The sequence below is a fragment of the Streptopelia decaocto genome (genome assembly GCF_964273445.1).
Source record: "Streptopelia decaocto genome assembly, chromosome: 3".
Taxonomy (NCBI): Eukaryota; Metazoa; Chordata; class Aves; order Columbiformes; family Columbidae; genus Streptopelia; species Streptopelia decaocto.
The window spans coordinates 74,169,550-74,176,803 of record NC_138656.1 but is presented as its reverse complement, the minus strand read 5'-3'; positions in this window follow the sequence as shown (position 1 = coordinate 74,176,803).

The window sequence follows — 7,254 nt, the reverse complement described above, 5'->3', positions numbered from 1 at the left end:
CACCACCAGGCGCAGAGGCCTCCAACCCGTGTCTGTGTCCTTGCTGGTACCACATGCATTTTTCCCATGTGCCATTTCTGATGCTGAAGAATTTAAGACAGAGCCTTTTAGTGTCACGGTGCCGGGACTCAGGGGGAGGCCGGCAGCAGGGCTGCTTTTTCAGGAATTTCTGCAGGGAGCCCTTTCGCCTGGGAGGGGGGGGTGACCCCACAACCCGGAGCGGGCCGGGTTAGCGCCCAGCCCGCCCGCTGCCGCCACCGCCCGGCTCCAGCCGCCCCCACTGGCGGCGCCCCGGCTGCGGGAGGAGGCTGTCCCGAGGCGGGCAAGGGCCCGCCGCCGCCCTCCGCCCCACCCGACCGAAATAAAACCTCTCGCTGCCTGGTGGCGGGGGCGGACATGCGGCCTGGCAGCCACAAGGTGTCAGCCGCGGGCCGGGCAAGTGGCCGCGGACGGCGGCTCCCCGGGGTGCGCTACCCGGGTGCCTCACGGGCAGACCGGACCGGGCTTCCCGCCCCGGGGCAGACGGGCCGCCCCGGGCACCTCTTCTTCCAGCCGAGGCCGAAGGGCCGGGCGGGTCGCAGCTGTGCCGCGCCCCCTCGGGGCCCGGAAAAAATGGGCGCTCCGGAGCTGCGGCCTGGCCGGGGCTGGGCCAGGGGAGGGGTCGGAGCCCACAGTCTCCGAGCCGCTTCTGCCCACGGAGCGACGGACAGGGAGCGGCATCTCTCCCCGCCCCTGCTCCCGGGGGCTCATCACCCCTCTCAGGCGCTGGCCGTGGGTGGTGGTCTGGGCTCTGCCGGGGCCTCTGGATATTAGGTGCTCTGGGCTGAAGGTACATCCTTTAAAGGTGCCCAAGGACCTGCTCATATCAGAGGCTACTGTGTCAGAAGCTACTGTGAGATACACAAGTTCTCTAGGACCATATCCCGAAGACCGCTTTCCAAATTTGGCTACTGTAGTAATACATGATGGTAAAGTGTATCACTCAAGTGAATGGAAGTGGGATAGGAAGGATTGGGTTAGAGCCCTAAATGGTACAATTGAAGAAAAAATTAAAATAGGACGCAGAAAGGTAGAAGGATGTAACCGTAAGAAAGCCTCTTCAATTACAGTTACTGGAAACATTTCAGATCCAAATTCGACAAGAAAAATTCACTTTAACATCTCAGTGAATCTCTGTCCCACTGCAGAGTGGAAATGTAATAAACAAAATTCTCTCATCTTGTGTTGTTGCCAAAGTACATCGGAAACTGTACCACTTTGGACTCAAGTACCAACAATGTTGAGATTACTAAATCCTGTGAGAATGAAGAAACTGTTTGGTGGTACAACTTCACTTTAACAAGGAAATCTTTAACATAGGTTTCAAGGGAGCCAAGGACTTCAGTACGAGTTAAGGACGTAAATGTTGGCTGAGTCTGTGTGATTTAAGGGTAAAAAGGCCATTGCAGACCTCTGGAAGCTGTGCTGCCATGTCTTTGCAGATCTCAGCACAGGTCTGCTGGGTTGGTTGGCCCTGTTCAATACGTTCACTCTAACTTGTGGGGCTACAGGGTTTTACACCTGCTGAGAGCAACTGAACTTCTTGCAGGGCTGCACTGATAGCAGATCTTGGTCTCCAAACGAGATCGTCTCACCGAGGTCCCAACCGCATGATGCCTCTGGTTCTGTGGTCAATCCTTCCTGTGGGCAGTCCTGCTGGTTTCTTGCTCTCCAAGCAGTGATTCCCCACTGGGAAGGCAGCACACAGGACCTGACAGCTCCAACAAACCTGGAATCAGCGTGCTGTTGGACTTTACTAACATGATCCAATGGTTCTTTGTAAAAATTGAGTGGCTCCGTTGTAGAGAAGCATGCATCATACTTAAAATAAGCCCCCTTTTATTGGTAGGAGATGGGAAACAACAGAGTGATTCACTTATTCCTGAAGTATGTGCTTAACTCATGGAAATAAATTAAAAAGCTTTTTTTCCCCCTTCTGCTGTGTGCAGTTATTTATGGTGCTGAGTGAGGAGCCAGGTCCCAAAGCACTGTTCCTCATTCCCTAGGTAAAGAGCAGGAAGCTGATTTCTCAACTGTTCTTCATTATGAATTCTGAAGTTCATTGTAGATTGACATTTACCTCTGCTGTGAGTAAACCTGTGGCTGCCCTTTTGGAGGACTGTGAGTGGCTAAACAATGCCTCAGAAAATGCTTTGGAAAGGAAAGCAGAGCACATTTTAAATGAAACAGCCCCAATCTGAGAGTTTTTATCTGGTCCAAATAATCATTTGCATGTGATAATTTCTTGGATTAGTTCTGTTAATTCCGCCGTAATTTCAAACTCATCTCTCCATGGTTCTTCTTTTGTTTTATAGTTGCAGAACAGGGTCTGGAGGCTGCTTCCCCGCTGCATGGTCTGTTACGGCAGCAGAGCTGAGATGGTGCTTTTGGCAGAGGCGACCCCATTGCAGTTAGCAGTAAGATTTCCAGGAGTGAATCACCCTTCTATGTAACTGCTTTTATGCTCTGTTCTCTAAAGCATTTATACACAAAGAATGGCTCACTGAAGAAATTTCCTTTTCTCAAATAAAAAGATGATATTCCGTAGAAACAAAAACAAAACCAAAGAAGGTGTATAATAAGCCTCTTTATAGCGTAGCCTGAGTCAGGTGGGGTGTGCAAGGCACCACAACCTTAAAGAGGGAAATTAAAAGAAGAAATTTCACTTTAGGATCAGAATTAACTTAAATTGGATGTAGAACACAACTTGAAAGACAAAAACAAACTCAAAATGAGTATTTCTTCATGTCCAAATGATTATTATTTCAACTGTGAACAGAGAAAAACAGTTATTACTGCATCCCTAGTAAAATCACAAAGGAAGTAAGTGTAGATCTTTAAACAGCAGTTCCTGCTGTCCTCTATCTTTAAAAACTGCTGTAAAGTTTCTTTATCTTTAGCAGTACTCCTGCTTTAAATGTCTATGACATGAAATTGACTTTATTACAAATAATTAATTTTACTGTTAATTCATTTCATTAAAATTAATTAGCTAAATACCAGAGAGAGAGGGGAAAAAAAAAAAAAGTTAATTCATTAAATGGTGTTCCCAATAGGTCAGATGGAACACTTTTCTGCATTTTTTTTCTCCAGGAATCCTTTCCAAAAAGAGTACAAGAAAGATTTGGGGTGAAAAATTGTGATGCTGTTTCTTCAAAACACTTTTGTCTCCCAGATCTCACCCTGATTACCTGTCCAGTCTGTGTCCATGACAGTCCTGTTAGCTTCATGGCTCTTCCTAACTTTTTCTGACAAAGGGGAGAAACGCGTCTGATCTTGCTCTGGGAGTGGCAGTGGGGAAAATTATGTTGTGGCCGCATTCATGAAGGTGTGTGCATGTTTGTGGACGTTTCTAGGGGAGGCTCTGTCCCATATAGAAGACACCCTTCCTCAGCATCTGTGAGTAGCTTCAGAGTGCTGGGACAGATCAGGGCTAATGAATGGCCTGCTAATGCCCCATCCATGCTTTGAGAGTTAGTAAAGGCACCCGCAACAAGGTAATTTATTACAGGATGAACGGTGTGTCAGAATACTAATAGGGCACTAAACGAAGTGGGCTCCAGAGGAGTCACCTCATTGCTCAAGCGAGAGACTGGACTATTCCCTCCGGCCCTTTCCTAAGAGGACTGTCACCTACAATGATCTGAATCCCACTGTCTCTTCTGAACTCTTGCTTAATTGGGAAGGTATTTCAGAGAAAAAAAGAGTCAATCCTGCAAGCCATCAAGCTTCCCAAACCTCACTGAGCTTAAATTAAGCTCTGCTGAGTTTGGTTAGAGTTGGAGGATTCAGCTGGTTAATGGTTAATTATGTTGCCTAAATAACCCCTACTGGTGACTAAGCCTCTCAGGGTCACAGACTGTCTAAAGAGTAGGACAAGGCAATCCTAGTGCCAAAGAGCCCCTTGGCACAACAGCAAGATGAATGGCATCCCCTGCACATAGAGTGGCAAGGGGACATTAGGAAACAGTAAGTCCATGATGCTGTTGAGCTAGACCTGCTTACCCGAACATAACTGAGGAAAGAAATAAATGAGTAACAAAGATGGGTAACAAAATTGATGGGAAGCATGAACAGGTTTCCATGCAAAGAGAGGGGTAAAAGGATGAGGAATAAATTTGCGCAAAACAATGGGATGCGAGAAGAGGTGAAGTACCACTTCCTGCACCTCACAATATGGAAATAAATTTAAAAACCTGTACAAGGATTTTAAACATTCTGTATTAACCTGAGGATAATATTGCCACAGAACTCTGGAGCCAGAGGAATTTTTAAAAGAAAGACATATGTTTATAGAGGGAAGAACATTCAGAGTTCTGTTTTCCAGAGCACAAGCCAGCTGTTAGCTGGTAGTGCCTGGCAAAACTTCTGCATATATCTGTGGTCTTTGCATCTTCTTCTGATGCTCCCACTGAGTGTTGATCAGGGAGATCTAACAGTCTGAAATGGACTTGGAGCTTCTAGGCAATTCTGCTATGGGTAAGGCAACTACTTACATGGATGAAAATCAGATCAGTTCAGCCCTTTGACTATACAGTGGAAAACTCTGAACATACTTACACTCAGTTTTTGGCATTTTGGGAGCCTTGTGCACTTCTTTTAACCCATCAGTGCATTAAATGCAGGACACAAGTAAGAATGGTAGTGGCACAGTTATTCCCTTGTGTAATAGTAAAAACATCATACATATCCTGATAGGAGTGTGTCAAGGACTACTCCATAGAAAAATGCTGTCTGCTATAGATCACTGGTTTAAAAATGAAAAAGAAACACACTGAACCCTTGTTTTCGAAAAGCTGGTAAGTTTTACTGCGAAAGTGCCTGAAATACACTGAAAAAATGTGTCCCAGTCAGATTTTTTTCTGAAGAAACCTTGCAATCTTCACTTTTGCAAGAAACCCCACCAAAATAAATTGAACTGTTCACTATTAAAGCTTATTAATGTAAGAGCACATTTACTTTACAGAAACCAGCTGCAAGAGTCCTCTCTTGCCAAGCAAAGATTTATCTACCTAGCAAAGATTTATTGCTCTGAAGGTTGAAACATGTGCATATCTGTATATCCCTGTAATTACAGTATGTGTCCTTTCAAGTGCTTCATATATCTAGGTACTCTGAGTGGCCCGATAGCTGTATGTCAGAGAGATGTTGTGAGCTGATCCTTTAAGAGCCTTTGTGCTTAAATGTAATGTTTTCCAGGCACATACCATCACTGATGTTCCTGGTTTTAATATTAGTATAATCCTAGTCACAGGTAGGGTAGTTAAACAGTAGCCAGTCAGCCTTTTACGAATAATAACTGTTTTTTATTATTTGTATTTAAAATTTCCCTCTAGCCTCTGCCAGCAGCCCCAGCTGCTTGTTCCTAGCCCCCCTGGAAGCTTTTATCCCTGACTTGGACTAGCTCTGCAGAAATTGCTGTGGCTGTTTGGTTCCTCCTGAGGGAGGAAGGGATTTGGAGGAGGAGAGGAGGCAGAAATGAGCAGTGAAGTGGGGGACACAGCAGCCTTGTGTCAAGCAACTTCTGACACAACAGAAACTTTCACTGCCAGTGGTGGATTTGCTGTTAGAGGAACATTTACCTGTTCTTTTCCATGCCTCAGTTATGCTGGATGCAAAATCAACTGTTTGTCAGGCAAGCTATGGGGCCAGAAACCTCCCTCTTCTAAGAGGAGAGGAGGAAGAACACACAAACAATCGTTTTTTACTGCTTTCTTCCAAGTCAATGATCAATTACATTTACAGAGCAAAATTAGCAGCTGTCACCATGAGTCTGACTCACTCCTGACTGACAGACACCAAAAAATATATGTATATTGATGCAGGTCAATATTCATCTGTTGATGAGACAGAGATGCAAGACGATGATAGAGATACAAGAGTTACATGGATATACAGGTGATATATAGTACATGCACATGTGAAAATATAACCAAACAACCTCAGACCTCAGTGATGCTCAGGGGCCCAAGGGCCTAAAGGACAGTATTTCCTTCTGCTCTGCTTTTCATTAACGGGGTCAGGAATTGCATCCATGGTTACCAGTCCATGGTGACAAGATGGTAATTTGCTAGCTACCTGGTTTAAAAAAAACAGGCGTGCTTTTACTTTGGCCTGAATGGTTGCCCTAGGGCTGTGGTGAGTGTACAGATTGCTCTGTGCCTGCATTGCAGCCCTTTTGTTCTGGCACAGAATTTCATGTTCTGATGGTGGGGAGACCAGAGGTAGTGGCTGCTCAGGTCTCCTTCAGCTCAGGACTGTGCCTGCCTACTCCAGCTTTGTAATGGCATCCCCTATAGCTGTGATACTGTGGATGTCCTGCTGTGGTCCCTGAAGACTGGGCAACAGAACCCTGTGTAATGTGTGGGTAGAGAAATGACCCCAAGAGAAGAAAGGGTTCTCAGCATCTTCATGGGGGAGCCCATCACTTGGGCATGTTGGTGACAGGGGTCTTTCACCTCTCAGGCACTTCACCAGTAGGAAACCGTGCTAGTTCTCTTCAGAGTCAGCCTTCAGGCCTCTTTTGAAATTAGGCACATTATAAGACAATTAGGTGCATAATAAGAAAGTAATGAGGAAAGCCCTTTTATTTGAAAGCTTCAAGTTGAGCAGCATTGAAACACTGTAAAAGTCTGGACTGAAAACTAATGATTTAAAATGAGAAATAGTAATCCAACATCTAGGTTTTATCTGAATGAGACTCACAGGTAAGGGAGTCTCAAGCGATGTTGAGTAAAACACTGATTGGGTTTTGCTGTCACTGGAAGCCACTGGAATAGTGTTGTAGAGTTTCAAGACCATACAGTTGGTGTGGATTGCCAGTGGGGTATAATCTAAAGCATAATTTGGCTCTACAAATCAGTCAACACAACAGATAATACACTATGAACCTTTCTCAGAAATGCCAGATGGGCATCTAGAGCAAATGCAGAGCTTTTGGGGGCCAAGGGTGCTCCCGAAGGCTCTGCAGCCCTCTCCCCACTCTGGGGGAGTGCTGGCTCCAACATGGTACAGCTCTGTCTCCTTGGCTGTGGTGTGGGAAGCCCTGGTGCACCCTTTCCTTCTTGGCTGCCCCATGAGGGAGGCTGAGCTGGGAACCAAGGGCTGTTTATCTGGGTCTCCATCCTTGCTGGGAGTCCAGTGGTTTAGCACACAATATCTCTGTCTCCTGTTGGGTGAGGCTGAGTGTCCTTTTCCTTGGAAACTTGGTGGGCA